Raw genomic sequence first — 15,968 nt, 5'->3', positions numbered from 1 at the left:
CCTGAGACGTTCGCGTTCTCTGTGCATGGCTGCTTGAGGGACCCGACCGGTAGCCCCTAAGATACGTTTGAAGTTTGAGGTAGCAAGGCAAGCAAGCAGCCCCAGTCTCTGAGCCCCTGTGCAAGCAGTGTCATGAGCAGATGAGGCTGAGCAACAGCTTTCCAGGCTAACCCCTTCTGGGTGCGATCTATCTGGAGATGTTCGTATTTTTGGCGCAGGTCTGCTGGACGCACCAGGCAGGGATCCCGAAGCTACGTTTGAAAATTGAGGTGGCAAGGCAAACAAGCAGCCCCAGTGTCTGAGCACCTGTTTAAGCAGTGTCATGAGCAGATGAGGCTGAGCAAGAACTTTCCAGGCTAACCCCTTCTTGGGAAAAGATAAACCGAGTCGTTTGCATTTTCGGTGCAGGGATGCTAGAGGAACCGGGCAGGGAGCCCCAGGATACGTTTGAAGTTTGAGGTGGAAAGGAAAGCAAACACCCCCAGTCTGTGTGCGCCTGTGTGAGCAGTGGCATGGGCAGATGAGGCTGAGAAACAGCTTTCCAGGCTAATACCTTCTTGGTAATAGATAACCCGAGGTGTTCGCATTTTGGGTTCACGGCTGCTGGAGGGACTGGGCAGGGAGCCCTGGGCTGCGATTGAAGTTTGAGGTGGCAAGGCAAGCAAGCAGCCCCAGTCTCTGTGTGCCTGTGCGAGCAGTGCCATGGGCAGATGAGGTTGAGCAACAGCTTTCCAGGTTAGCTCTTTCTGGCTGTGAGCTATCTGGAGACTTTTGCATATTTGGTGCACGTGTGCTGGAGGCACCCGGAAGGGACCCCCGGGATACGTTTGAAGTTTCACATGGCAAAGCAAGCAAGCAGCCCCAGTCTCTGTGCGCCTGTGCGAGCAGTGCCACGGACAGATGAGACTGAGCAACATCTTTCCAGGCTAGCCCTTTCTGGGTGGAAGCTATCTGGAGACGTTCGCCTATTCGGGTCACGGCTGCTGGAGGCTACTGGCAGGCACCCCCTGGATACGTTTGAAGTTTGAGGTGGCAAGGCAAGCAAGCAGCCCCAGACTCTGGGCACCTGCGCAAGCAGTGCCATGGGCAGATGAGGCTGAGCAACAGCTTTCCAGGCTAACATATTCTTGGTAATAGATAACCCGAGGCATTCTCATTTTATGTTCAGGTCTGCTGGAGGGACCGGGCAGGGAGCCCTGGGATACGATTGAATTATTAGGTGGCAAGGCAAGCAAGAAGCCCCAGTCTCTGAGCACCTGTGCGAGCAGTGCCATGAGCAGATGAGGCTGAGAGACAGCTTTTCAGGCTAACTCCTTCTTGGTAATAGATAATCCGAGGCGTTCGCATTTTCATTGCAGGGCTGCTGGAGGGACCGGGCAGGGAGCCCCGATATATATTTGAAGTTTTAGGTGGCAAGGCAAGCAAGCAGCCCCAGTTTCTGATCACCTGTGCGAGCAGTACCATGGGCAGATGAGACTGAGCAACAGCTTTCCAGGCTAGCCTATTCTGGTTGCGAGCTATCTGGAGATGTTCACACCTTCGGTGCAGGGCTTTTGGAGGCACCCGGCAGGGACCCCTAGGCTACATTTGAATTTTGAGGTGGCAAGGCAAGCAAGAAACCCCAGTCTCTGGGCGCCTGTGCGAGCAGTGCAATGGGCAGATGAGGATGAGCAACAGCTTTCCAGGCTAGCCTGTTCGTGGTAAGGGATATCCTTAGACATTCGCATTGTCGGTGCAGGGCAGCTGGAGGGACCCTGCATGGAGCCCCGGTATACGTTTGAAGTTTGAGTTGGCAAGGTAAGCAAGCAGCCCCAGTCTCTGTGCGCCTGTGCGAGCAGTGCCATTGGCAGATGAGGCTCAGCAACAGCTTTCCAGGCTAGCCTGTTCTTGGAAATAGATATCCTGAGACTTTCCCATTCTCGTTGCAGGGCTGCTGGAGGGACCCGGTAGGGATCCCCGGCATAATTTTGAAGTTTGAGGTGGCATGGCAAGAAAGCAACCCCAGTCTCTGTGCATCTGTGGAAGCAGTGCCATGGGCAGGTGAGACTGAGCAACACCTTTCCAGGCTAGCACTTTTTTGTAAGAGATACAGTGAGACGCGCGCATATTCGGGTCAGGGCTTCGGGAGGCGCCCTGCAATCACCCCCTAGGCTACGTGTGAAGTTTGAGGTGGCAAGGCAAGCAAGCAGCCCCAGTCTCTGTGTGCATCTGTGCGAGCAGTGCCATGGGTAGACGAGGCTGAGCAACAGCTTTCCAGGCTAGCCCCTTCTGGGTCCGAGCTATCTGGTGACGTTCGCATATTCGGGTCAGGGCGGCTGGAGGGACCGGGCAGGGACCCCCTGGTTACGTTTGAAGTTTGAGGTGGCAAGGCAAGCAAGCAGCCCCAGTATCTGTGCATCTGTGCGAGCAGTGCCATGGGCAGATGAGGCTGAGCAACAGCTTTCCAGGCTTGCCCCTTCTTGATAAGAGACATCCTGAGACGTTCGCATATTCGGTGCGGTGCTGCTGGAGGCACCTAGCAGGGACCCCCAAAGTTCGTTTTAAGTTTGAGGTGGCAAGGCAAGCAAGCAGACCCATTCTCTGTGCACCTGTGCAAGCATTGCCATGGGCAGATGAGGATGAGCAACAGCTTTCCAGGCTAATACCTTCTTGGTAATAGATAACCCGAGGTGTTCGCATTTTGGGTTCACGGCTGCTGGAGGGATAGGGCAGGGAGCCCCAGGATACGTTTGAAGTTTGAGGTGGCAAGGCAAGCAAGCAGCCCCAGTCTCTGTGCGCCTGTGCAAGCAGTGCCACACAGATGAAGCTGAGCAACAGCTTTCCAGGCTAGCCCCTTCTTAGTAAGAGATATCCTTAGACGTTCGCATTCTCCCTGCACGGCTGCTGGAGGGACCGGGCAGGCAGCCTTGGCTACGATTGAAGTCTGAGGCGGCAAGGCAAGGAAGAAGCCCCAGAATCTGGGCGCCTGTGCAAGCAGTGCTATGGGCAGATGTGTCTGAGCTACATCTTTCTAAGCTAAACCCTTCTTGGTAAGGGATATCCCGAAACGTTCGCATTCTCGGTGCAGGGCTGCTGGAGGGACCAATTAGGGATGCACGGGATACTTTTGAAGCTTGAGGTGGCAAGGAAGACAAGCAGCCCCACGCTCTGGGCGCCTGTGTGAGCAGTGCCATGGGCAGATGAGGCTGAGCAACAGCTTTCAATGCTAGCCCCTTCTGGATGCAAGCGATCTGGAGATGTTCGCATATTCGTTGCAGGTCTGCTTGAGGCACCCGGCAGGGATGCCCAGGATACGTTTGAAGATTGAGGTGGCAAGGCAAGCAAGCAGCCCCACTCTCTGCGCGCATGCGCGAGCAGTGCCATGACCAGATGAGGCTGAGCAACAGATCTCCAGGCTAGCCCCTTCTGGGTGCGAGCTATCTGGAGACATTCGCATATTCTTTGCAGGGCTGTTGGAGGCACCCGTCAGGGACCCCCTGGTTACGTTTGAAGATTGAGGTGGCAATGCAAGCAAGGAGCCCCAGACTCTGGGCGCATGTGCAAGCAGTGCCATGGGCAGATGAGACCGAGCAAGAGCTTTCCAGGCTAGCCCCTTCTTGGTAAGAGATATCCTGAGACGTTCGCATATTAAGGTCAGTGCTGTGGGAGGGGCACGGCAAAGACCCCCTAGGCTACGTTTGAATTTTGAGGTGGCAACGCAAGCAAGCAGCTCCAGTCTCTGAGCATCTGTGCAAGCAGTGCCATGGGCAGATGAGGCTAAGCAACAGCTCTCCAGGCTAGCACGTTTTGGGTTGCGAGCTATCTGGAGACGTTCGCATATACTTTGCAGGGCTGCTGGAGGCACCCGTCAGGGACGCCCTGGTTACATTTGAAATTTGAAGTGGCAAGTGAAGCAAGCAGCCCCAGTCTCTGTGTGCCTGTGCGAGAAGTGCCATGGGCAGATGAGGCTGAGCAACAACTTTCCAGGCTAGCCCCTTCTGGGTGCGAGCTACCTGGAGACATTCACACCTTCTTTACAGGCCTGCTGGAGGCACCGGGCAGGGTCCCCTAAGCTACATTTCAATTTTGACGTGGCAAGGCAAACAAGCAGCCCCAGTCTCTGGGCGCCTGTGCGAGCAGTGCCATGGGCAGATGAGGCTGCGAAACAGCTTTCCAGCCTAGACCCTTCTAAGTGCGAGCTATCTGGAGATGTTCACACCTTCGTTGCAGGGCTGCCTGAGGCACCTGGCAGGGACCCCTAGACTACGTCTGAAGTTTGAGGTGGCAAGGCAAGCAAGAAATCCCAGTCTCTGTGCGCATGTGTGAGCAGTGCTCTGAGCAGACAAGGCTAAGCAAAAGCTTTCCAGTCTAGCCCCTGCTTGGCATAAGATATCTTGAGTCGATCGCATTTTCGGGTCAGCGTTGTGGCAGGCGCCCCGAAAAAACCTCGTAGGCTACGTTTGAAGTTTGAGTTGGCAAGGCAAGCAAGCAGCCCCAGTCTCCGTGCGCCTGTGCGAGCACTGCCATGGGCAGATGAGGCTGAGCTACAGCTTTCCTGGCTAGACCCTTCTTGGTAAGAGATATCTTGAGTCTTTCTACCTTTTGGGGCAGGGCTGCTGGAGGCGCCCGGTAGGAACCCCCAGGACGTATGAATTTTGAGGTGGCAAGTTAAGCAAGCACTCTCAGTCTCTCTGCGCCTGTATGAGTAGTGCCATGGGCAGATGAGGCTGAGCAAAAGCTTTCCAGGCTAGACAATTTTGGTACGAGATATCCTGAGGGGTTCGCATATTCAGGTCAGGTCTGTGGGAGGAGCCTGGCAACGACACTCAAGGTTAGGTTTGAAGTTTGAGGTGGCAAGGCAAGCAAGCAGCCCCAGTCTCTCTGCGCCCGTGTGACCAGTGCCATGGGCAGATGAGGCTGAGCAACAGCTTTCCAGGCTAGACCCTTCTTGGCATAAGATATGTTGAGAGGCTCGCATATTAGGGTCAGGGTTGCGGAGGGCTCCCAGAAAAACCTCCTAGGCTACGTCTGAAGTTTGAGGTGGCAAGGCAAGCAAGCAGCCCCAGTCTCTGTGCGCCTGTGCGAGCAGTGCCATCAGCAGATAAGGCTGAGCAAATGCTTTCTAGGCTAGCCTATTCAGGGTGCGAGCTATCTGGAGACGTTCACACCTTCGGTGCAAGGGTGCCTGAGGCACCCGACAGGGACGCCTAGGCTACGTTTGAAGTTTGTGGTGGCAAGGCTAGCAAGCAGCCCCAGTCTCTGAGCACCTCTGCGACCAGTGCCATGGGCAGATGAGGCTGAGCTACAGCTTTCCAGGCTAGAATTTTCTTGGCATAAGTTATCTTGAGATACTCGCATATTCGTGTCTGGGCTGCAGCAGGCGCCCGGAAAAGACCTCCTAGGCTACGTTTGAATTTTGAGGTGGCAAGGCAACCAAGAAACCCCAGTCTCTGTGCACCTGTGCGAGCAGTGCAATGGGTAGACGAGGCTGAGCAAAAGCTTTCCAGTCTGGCCCCTTCCGGGCATAAGATATGTTGAGACGCTCGCATATTCGGGTCAGGGTTGCGGCAGGCGCCCGGAAGAAAACCCATTCTTGGTAAGAGACATCTTAAGACGTTCGAATATTTAGATCAGGGCTGCGGTAGACGCCCGGCAAGGACCCCCTAGTCTACGTTTGAAGTTTGACGTGGCAAGGCAAGCAAGCAGCCCCAGTGTCTGAGCCCCTGTGCGAGCAGTGCCATGGGCAGAGGAGGCTGAGAACAAAGTTTCCAGGCTAGAACTTTCTTGGCATAATATATCTTGAGACATTCACATATTCAGGTTTGGGCTGCGGCAGCGCCCGGCAGGGACTTCCTAGGTTACGTTTGAAGTTTGAGTTGGCAAGGCAAGCCATCAGCTCCACTCTCTCTGCGCCTGTGTGAGCAGTGCCATGGGCAGATGAGGCTGAGCAACAGCTTTCCAGGCTAGCCCCTTCTGGTTGCAAGCTATCTGGAGACATTCGCTTTTCCGTTGCAGGGCTGACGGAGGGACCGAGCAGGGAGCCCCTGGATACGTTTGAAGAGGTGGCAAAGCAAGCAAGCAGCCTCAGTCTCTTTGCATCTGTGCGAGCAGTGCCATGGGCAGAGGAGGCTGACCAACAGCTTACCGGGCTAGCCCCTTCTGGGTGGAAGCCATCTGGAGACGTTCGCCTATTCGGGTCACGGCTGCTGGAGGCAACCTTCAGGGACCCCCTGGATTCAGTTGAAGTTTGAGGTGGCAATGCAAGCAAGCAGCCCCAGTCTCTGTGCATCTGTGCGAGCAGTGCCATGGACAGACGAGGCTGAGCAACAGCTATCCAGGCTAGCCCCTTCTTGGTACGAGATACCCTGAGATGTTCGCATATTAAGATCAGGACTGCTGGAGGCACCCGTCAGGGACCCTTTGGTTAGGTTTGAAGATTGAGGTGGCAAGGCAAGCAAGCAGCCCCAGTCTCTGTGCATCTGTGAGAGCAGTGCCATGGGCAGATGAGGCTGAGCAACAGCTTTCCAGGCTAGCCCGTTTGGTTGCGAGCTATCTGGAGATGTTCGCATATTCGTTGCAGGGCTGCTGGAGGCTCCCGTCAGGGACTATTTGGTAACATTTGGAGATTGATATGGCAAGGCAAAGAAGCAGAAAATGTCTCTGCGCACCTGTGCAAGCAGTGCCATGAGCAGATGAGGCTGAGAAACAACTTCCCAGGCTTGCCCCTTCTTAGCATAATATATGTTGAGACGCTCGCCTATTAGGGTCAGGGTTGCAGCACGCGCGCGGAAAAAAACCTCCTAGGCTACGTTTGAAGTTTGAGGTGGCAAGGCAAACAAGCAGCCCCAGTCTCTTTGCGCCTGTGCAAGCAGTGCCATGGGCAGATGAGGATGAGGAACAGCTTTCCAGGCTAGCCCCTTCTTGGTAAGAGATATCCTGAGACGTTTCCATATTCAGGTCAGGGCTGTGGCAGGCGCCTGGAAAAGACCCCCTAAGCTACGTTTGAAGTTTGAGTTGACAAAGGAAGCAAGATACCCCAGTCTCTGTGCACCTGTGCGAGCAGTGCCATGGCAGATGAGGCTGAGCAACAGATTTCTAGGCTAGCCCCTTCTTGGTAAGAGATATCCTGAGACTCTTGTATATTATGGTCAGGGCCGTGGGAGGGGCCCGGCAAGGACGCCCTAGGCTCCGTTTGAAGTTTGAGGTGACAAGGCAAGCAAGCAGCCCCAGTCTCTGTGCCTCTGTGCGAGCAGTGCCATGGGCAGATGAGGCTGAGCAACAGCTTTCCAGGCTAGCCCCTTCTTGGTAAGAGATATCCTGAGATGCTCGCATATTCTGGTCAGGGTTGTAGCAGGCGCCCAGCAAAGACCCCTTAGGCTACTGTCCTGGATTTGGCCAGGACAGGGTTAATTTTCACCGGACTCCAGGAAGGGGCACAGCCGGGGGGTGGGGGCTGACCCCGCCTGGCCAAACAGAGCCCGGTATTCCATACGATGTGACGTCACGCTGGGGTCCGGTGGGGGGGCGGTGGCGCGGCGGGAACTCTTTCGCGGCTTGGGGGGGCGCGGCACCAGTGCTGTTCAGGCGAGCGGCTGTCTGTGTCGTACGGTTCGTTGTTGTGTTTTCTCCTTATTTTTATCGTTGTTGTTCCTGTTTCCCTCTGTTTGCTGTTCTGTTAAACTGCCCTTGTCCCGACCCACCAGTTTCTGCCTCTTTCTTTCCATTCTCCTCCGCACGCCGGCGGGGGGAGGGGCGGCCGCGTGGCGCTTTTGTTGCCGGCGGCAGCCGAAAGCAAAACATTAATTTGGCGCCCAGACGTGGGGCACGGATAACGGCAGGGCTGAGCAGCGGGTGTTAAAACTGCTTTCTTAGATTTTTTTAAATTTTATTATACGCATTTTTCTGTGTTAAATAGTCGCCGGTAAAAATGTTTCTGTCTTTGATCAGATGGCTGTGGTTTTTGAATCCTTATTTGCAGTATGTATTCAATGCCATCCTGTTCATCATCGCTGGGAAAAAGATCACGATGATAATTTTGCTCTACCTTACGATATCGACTTATGACATGATAACATCAATGTGCATGAAATTAGGCTTCTATTTGCATGCGGCTCTGCGGTCATTTCCGTACCTCGGATCCTATGTCTTAGATTTTGTGAATAATCAAACCCAGTCTGTGGGGAAAACCGAAGGGGATACCTTCCCCCACTCTTTCGCTCCCCCTCTCTCCTTCAGGCCAGTCCTAACGGCTTTTGAGAATTTCGAGTACCCGTGGGATGCTCAGGGCAGCATTCTCCTTTTGTTATGCCTCCTGAATGTGTTTTGGTTTTTGTTTAGGGTTAAGCAAGTCGTGAAGAACATCGTGCAGAGACCTGCCTCGGGGCTGGATAGCTGTGAGTGGCTGGGTGTGTGGGACAGCATGGGCAAGTACCTAGGGCAGTGGGCACCTACGGTGTTTTTTAAACTCACCCCTGAGGAAGTACAGCATCCGGACAAACTAGTAAAGTATCTGCAAAAAGTGTGCTGCCACCCTGGGAACTCCAGAGAGACACAAATCACCGCAACGTGCTGGGGTCTGGCCCACGCCTACCGAGCCCTGTTCAACACTGTTCAGTGCCTTAAGGGGGAAAGGGGGGGAAACGAAGTGGCAGGCACTGCGGCTGGCGCTGCCCCCCCAGCCGGCCCTGCAGCCCCTCCAGCCCAGCAGGCAGTCCCAGCCCCCCCGACCGGCACCACGGCTGCTGCAGCCACAGCTGCAGGGTCTGCCTCGGTTTCCCCAGAGGGCACAGCAGCTGCTCCAGCCCCAGCTCCAGCCACAGGCACAGTGACTGAGCCCATTTATGGTGCAGGTCTGCTGGAGGCACCCGGAAGGGATCCCCAAGATAAGTTTCAAGATAGAGGTGGCAAGGCAAGCAAGCAGCCCCAGTCTCTGAGCACCTGTGCAAGCAGTGCCATGAGCAGATGAGGCTGAGCAACAGCTTTCCAGGCTAGCCCCTTTCTGGGTGGGAGCTATCTGGAGACGTTCGCCTATTCTGGTAAGGGCTCATGGAGGCTCCTGGCAGGGACCACATGGATACATTTGAAGTATAAGGTGGCAAGGCAAGAATGCAGCCCCAGTCTCTGGGCGTCTGTGCGAGCAATGGGTGGAGCCTCACCTTCACCCACATCCTCTGTGGCCAGTCCCTCACATTCCAGAGCCCCATATCTGTTGCTTAAGGGCAACTGGGCCGGTGAGGGAGGCCGGGGGGAGATTCGCTTGCCCCCCCGAGCAGGGACCTGTTTCCATTCCCCCCCATCTCTTAGGCCCCCTCTTTCTGCTCGGTGGCAAGAGGGTAGGGGGTTCTCTGCTTTCTGTGGAGCCGCTTCCTGCTGACTATGCCTCAGGGAGGGCAGGGAGCGGCTCCACCAGTCGATCTCCCTCTCACACTCCCAGATGCTCCTCAGCCTCTCCACTTCCTCCTTCAGCTCTGCCACCAGGCTCAGCAGGTCATTCACCTGCTCGCACCGAACACAGCAGTTGTCTCTGCTGTCCTCCGGTACGAGCGCCAGGCTCAGGCACTCCCTGCAGCCAGAGACCTGGACACCCGCGTTCTTGCGTGGGGCCTCCATCTGGGTCCCCACACTCCTTCGAGCAACAGCTTTACCACGGGTGGTAACCATGGCTAGAATATCTCCTGGAAGAGCGATGCCCACTACTTGAGTTGCCAGAAGGGGCGGCTGTACCCTGCCAGTCGCCTTCCCCGCTCGCCCTGCCTGCGCGAACTGCCGCGCAAACTGCTGCGCCGCTCCCGGGCTGCTGCGCCGCCTCTGTTTGCCGGCTCTGTTCGCCCGCGCTCCTGGTCGCTCGTGCTCCCTGGGGGCTGCTCTTATCCATGAGGGGGTTTGGCCACTGTCACACTCGACTCCGCCCCCGCTGAGTCAGAGCTGCCGCTCGTTGGCACCTCCCGCTTTCCCGCTGAGGGGTGGGGCTGGGGTCTCCTCTCTCTCTCTCAGCGCTTTTTGCCACCTCGCCGCTGCGGTTTTGCCACCGGAGAAAGGGTCCCTCGGCGCGAGCCTCTGCTCCAGAACCCTTCACCTTCAGTAGCTTCGCCGAAAACTCGAAATTCTCAAAAGCCGTTAGGACCAGCCCGAGGGAGAGAGGGGGGCGAAAGAGTGGGGGAAGGTATCCCCTCCGGTTTTACCCACAGATTGGGTTTGATTACTAACAAATTCTAAGACATAGGATCCGAGGTACGGAAATGACCGCAGTGCCGCATGCAAACACAAATCATGCACAGTGATGTTATCATATCATAAGTCGATATCATACAGTACAGCAAAATCATCATGCTGATCTTTTTTCCCGAGGTAACAAACAGCACGGCGGCAAACACATACAGCAAGTAAGGATTTACGTAGCACAGATATTTGATCAAAGTCAGAAACATTTTTACCGGCGACTTTAACTAACACAGTAAATGCGTAAAATAAATTTTAACAAAATCTATGAAAGCAGTTTTAACATCCGCTGCTCAGCCCTGCCGTTATCCCTGCTCCACGTCTGGGCGCCAATTAAATGTTCTGGTTCGGCTGCTGCCGACAACAAAAGCGCCACGCGGCCGCCCCTCCCCCTGCCGGCGTGCGGAGGAGAATGGAAAGAAAGAGGCAGAAACTGGTGGGTCGGGATAAGGGCAGTTTAACAGAACAGCAAACAGAGGGAAACAGGAACAACAACGATACAGATAAGGACAAAACACGACAAAAACAGACCCGCTCTCTCGGACCGCACCGGAGCCGCACGCTCCCAAGCCGCGAGTTATTTCCCGCCGCGCCCCACCCCCCACTTGAACCCAGCGTGACGTCACATGGTATGGAATACCCGGCTCTGTTTGGCCAGGTGGAATCAGCCCCCACCCCCCGGCTGTGCCCCTTCCTGGAGTCCGGTGAAAATTAACCCTGTCCTGGCCAAACCCAGGACAAGGCGCCCGGTAGGAACCCCCAGGACGTATGAATTTTGAGGTGGCAAGTTAAGCAAGCACTTTCACTGTCTCTGCGGCTGTAGGAGTAGTGCCATGGGCAGATGGGGCTGAGAAACAGCTTTCCAGGCTAGACAATTTTGGTACGAGATATCCTGAGAGGTTCGCATATTCAGGTCAGGTCTGTGGGAGGTGCCCGGCAACGACCCCCTAGGCTAGGTTTGAAGACTGAGGTGGCAAGGCAAGCAAGCAGCCCCAGACTCTGCACGCCTCTGCGACCAGTGCCACGGGCAGAGAAGGCTGAGAAACATGTTACCAGGCTAGACCTTTCTTGGCATAAGATATCTTGAGATGCTCACATATTCTGGCAAGGGCTGCGGCAGGCACCCGGCAAGGACCCCCTAGGTTACGTTTGAAGTTTGAGGTGGCAAGACAAGCAAGTAGCCCCAGTCTCTGGGCAACTGTGCGAGCAGTGCCATGGGAAGATGAGGCTGAGAAACAGCTTTCCAGGCTAGTCCATTCTTGGCATAAGATATGTTGAGACGCTCGCATATTCGGGTCAGGGTTGCAGCGGGCGCCCGGAAACAACCTCCTATGTTATGTTGGAAGTTTTAGGTGGCAAGGCTAGCAAGCAGCCCCAGTCTCTGTGTGCCTGTGCGAGCAGTGCCATGGGCAGATGAGGCTGAGCAACAGCTTTCCAGCCTAGACCCTTATTGGCGTAATATATGTTGTAACGCTCGCATATTAGGGTCAGGGTTGTGGCACGCGCCCGAAAAAACCTGCTAGGCTACATTTGAAGTTTATGGTGGCAAGGCAAGCAAGAAACCCCAGTCTCTGTGCACCTGTGCGAGCAGTGCCATGGGCAGATGAGGCTGAGCAACAGCTTTCCAGTTTAGCCCATTCTTGGTAAGAGACATCTTGAGACGTTCGAATATTTAGATCCGGGCTGCGGTAGGCGCTCGGCAAGGACCCCCTAGGCTATGTTTGAAGTTTGAGGTGGCAAGTCAAGCAAGCAGCCCCAGTCTCTGAGCACCTGTGCGAGCAGTGCCATGGGCAGATGAGGCTGAGCAACAGCTTTCCAGTCTAGCCCCTTCTTGGTAAGAGATATCTGGAGACGTTTGCATATTTAGGTCCAGGCTCCGGTAGGCGCCCGGCAAGGACCCCCTAGGATGCAATTGAAGTTTGAGGTGGAGGGGCAAACAAGCAGCCCCAGTCTCTGTGCGCCTGTGCGAGCAGTGCCATGGGCAGATGAGGCTGAGCAACAGCTTTCCAGGCTAGCCCCTTCTGGGTGCGAGCTATCTGGAGATGTTCACACCTTCGTTGCAGGGCAACCTGAGGCACCCGGCAGGGACACCTAGGCTACGTTGCAAGTTTGAGGTGTCAAGGCAAGCAAGCAGCCCCAGTCTCTGAGCACCTGTGCGAGCAGTGCCATGGGCAGATGAGGCTGAGCAACAGCTTTCCAGGCTAGCCCCTTCTGGGTGCGAGCTATCTGGAGACGTTCACACCTTCGTTGCAGGGCAACCTGAGGCACCCGGCAAGGACACCTAGGCTACGTTGGAAGTTGAAGGCGGCAAGGCAAGCAGATGAGGCTGAGAAACAGCTTTCCAGTTTAGCGCATTCTTGGTAAGAGACACCTTGAGACGTTTGCATATTTAGGTCCTGGCTCCGGTGGGCGCCAGGCAAGGACCCCTAGGCTGCGAATGAAGTTTGAGGTGGCAAGGCAAGCAAGCAGCCCCAGACTCTGGCCGCCTGTGCAAGAAGTGCCATGGTCAGATGAGGCTGAGTAACAGCTTTCCAGCCTAGCCGCTACTTGGTAAGAGATATACTGAGACGCTCGCATTTTAAGGTCAGGGCTGTTGGAGAGACTGGGCAGGGAGCCTTGGGCTACGTTTGAAGTTTGAGGTGGCAAGGCAAGCAAGCAGCCCCAGTCTGTCTGTGCCTGTGCGAGCAGTGCCATGGGCAGATGAGGCTGAGCAACAACTTTCCAGGCTAACCCCTTCTTGGTAAGAGATATACTGAGACTTTCGCATTTTCGGTGCAGGGCTGTTGGAGGGACCGGGCAGGGAGCCTTGGGCTATGTTTCAAGTTTGAGGTGGCAAGGCAAGCAAGCAGCCCCAGTCTCTGTGCGCCTGTGCGAGCAGTGCCATGGGCAGATGAGGCTGAGCAACAGTTTTTCAGTCTAGCCCCTTCTGGTTGCGAGCTATTTGGAGAATTTCACATATTCGTTGCAGGGCTGCTGGAGGCACACGTCAGGGACCCCCTGGTTACGTTTGAAGTTTGAGTTGGCAAGGCAAGCAAGCAGCCCCAGACTCTGGGCGCCTGTGCAAGAAGTGCCATGGTCAGATGAGGCTGAGCAACAGCTTTCCAGCCTAGCCGCTACTTGGTAAGAGATATACTGAGACGCTCGCATTTTAAAGGTCAGAGTTGTGGGAGGGACCCGGCAACGAACCCCTAGGCTACGTTTGAAATTTGAGGTGGCAAGGCAAGCAAGCAGCCCCAGTCTTTGTGCGCCTGTGCGAGCAGTGCCATGGGCAGATGAGGTTGAGCAACAACTTTCCAGGCTTGTCCCTTCTGGGTGCGATCTATCTGGAGATATTCGCATCTTCAGTGCAGGTCTGCTGTAGGCACCCGACAGGGATCCCCAAGCTATGTTTGAAGATTGAGGTGGAAAGGCAAGCAAGCAGCCCCAGTCTCTGAGCACCTGTGCAAGCAGTGCCTTGAGCAGATAAGGCTGACCAACAGCCCTCCAGGCTAGCCCGTTCTGTGTACGAGCTTTCTATAGACGTTCGCATATTCGTTGCAGGGCTGCTGGATGCACCCATCAAAGACCACCTAGGCTAATTTTGAAGATTGAGGTGGCAAGGCAAGCAAGCAGCCCCAGTGTGTGTGAGCTTGTGCGACCATTGCCATGGGCAGATGAGGCTGAGCAACAGCTTTCCAGGCTAGCCCCTTCACGGTAAGAGATATCCTGAGATGTTTGCGTATTCAGGTCAGGGCTATTGCAGGCGTCCACAAAGACCACCTAGGCTACGTTAGAAGTTTGAGGTAGCAAGGGAAGCAAGCAGCCCCAGTCTCTGTGCGCCTGTGCGAGCAGTGCCATGGGCAGATTAGACTGAGCAACAGTTTTCAAGGCTAGCCCCTTCTGGGTGTGATCTGTCTGGGGATGTTCGCATCTCCAGTGCAGGTCTGCTGGAGGCACCCGGCAGTGATCTTCAGGCTACGTTTGAAAATTGAGGTGGCAAGGCATTCAAGCAGCCCCAGTCTCTGTGCGCCTGTGCAAGCAGTGCCATGGGCAGATGAGGCTGAGCAACAACTTTCCAGGCAAGTCCCTGCAGGGTGAAGCTATCTGGAGACATTCGCGTATTCGGGTCAGGGCTGCAAGAGGCCCCCTGCAAGGATCCCCTAGGCTACGTTTGAAGTTTGAGGTGGCAAGGCAAGCAAGCAGCCCCAGTCTCTGTGCACCTTTGCAAGCAATGCCATGAGCAGATGAGGCTGAGCATCAGCTTTAAGGGCTAGCCCCATCTTGGTAAGAGATATATTGAGTGGTTCGCATTCTCGTGCAAGGCTGCTGGAGGGACCCGGCAGGGAGCCCCGGGATATTTTTGAAGGTTGAGGTGGCAAGGCAAGCAAGCAGCCCCAGTCTCTGTGTGCACCTGTGCGAGCAGTGCCATGCGCAGATGAGGCTGAGCAACAGCTTTCCAGGCTAGCCCGTTCTTGTTAAGAGATATCCTGAGACGTTCGCATATTAAGGTCAGGGCTGTGGGAGGGGCCAGGCAAGGACCCCTAGGCTACATTTGAAGTTTGAGGTGGCAAGGCAAGCAAGCAGCCCCATTGTCTGAGCACCTGTGCAAGCAGTACAATGGGCAGATGAGGCTGAGCAACAACTTTCCAGGCTAGCCTATTTTTGGTATGAGATCTCCTGTGACGTTCGCATATTCGGGTCAGAGCTGTGGGAGCCTCCCCGCCAAGGAACCTCTAGGATACGTTTGAAGTTTGAGGTGGTAAGGCAAGCAAACAGCCCCAGTCTCTCTGTGCGTTTGTGCGAGCAGTGCCATGGGCAGATGAGGTCGAGAAACAGCTTTCAAGGGTAGTACTTTTTGGGTGCGATCTATCTGGTGATGTTCGCATTTTTGGTGCAGGTCTGCTGGAGGCACCCGTCAGGTATCCAAAAGATGCGTTTCAAGATTGAGGTGGCAAGGCAAGCAAGCAGCCCCAGACTCTGGGCGCCTGTGCAAGCAGTACCATGGGCACGTGAGGCTGAGCAACAGCTTTCCAGGCTAACCACTTACTGGTAATATATAACCCTAGGCGTTGTCTTTTTCAGTGTAGGGCTGTTGGAGGGACAAGGCAGGGAGCCCCGGGATACGTTTGAAGTTTGAGGTGGCAAGGCAAGCAAGCAGCCCCAGTCTCTCTGTGCCTGTGCGAGCAGTGCCATGGGCAGATGAGCCTGAGCAACAGCTGTCCAGGCTAGCCTTTTCTTGGTAAGAGATATACTGAGACTTTCGCATTTTCTGTGCAGGGCTTTTGGAGGGACCGGGCAGGGATCCTTGGGGTACGTTTGAAGTTTGAGGTGGCAAAGCAAGCAAGCAGCCCCAGTCTCTGTGTGCCTGTGCGAGCAGTGCCATGGGCAGATGACGCTGAGCAACAGCTTTCCAGGCTAGCCCCTTCGTGGTAAGAGATATACTGAGACTTTCGCATTTTCGGTGCAGGGCTGTTGGAGGGACCGGGCAGGGAGCCTTGGGCTATGTTTGAAGTTTGAGGTGGCAAGGCAAGCAAGCAGCCCCAGTCTCTGTGTGCCTGTGCGAGCAGTGCCATGGGCAGATGAGGCTGAGCAACAGTTTTTAAGGCTAGCCCCTTCTGGTTGCGAGCTATTTGGAGAAATTCGCATATTCGTTGCAGGGCTGCTGGAGGGACCGGGCAGACGTTCCTGAGACGTTCGCATATTAAGGTCAGGGCTGTGGGAGGGGCCCGGCAAGGACCCCCTAGGCTACTTTTGAAGATTGAGGTGGCAAGACAAGCAAGCAGCCCCAGTCT

This window comes from Opisthocomus hoazin, chromosome W (genome assembly GCF_030867145.1).
Source record: "Opisthocomus hoazin isolate bOpiHoa1 chromosome W, bOpiHoa1.hap1, whole genome shotgun sequence".
In the NCBI taxonomy this organism is placed as follows: domain Eukaryota; kingdom Metazoa; phylum Chordata; class Aves; order Opisthocomiformes; family Opisthocomidae; genus Opisthocomus; species Opisthocomus hoazin.
The sequence above is the reverse complement of the archived record's forward strand: the minus strand, read 5'-3'. Positions refer to the sequence as shown.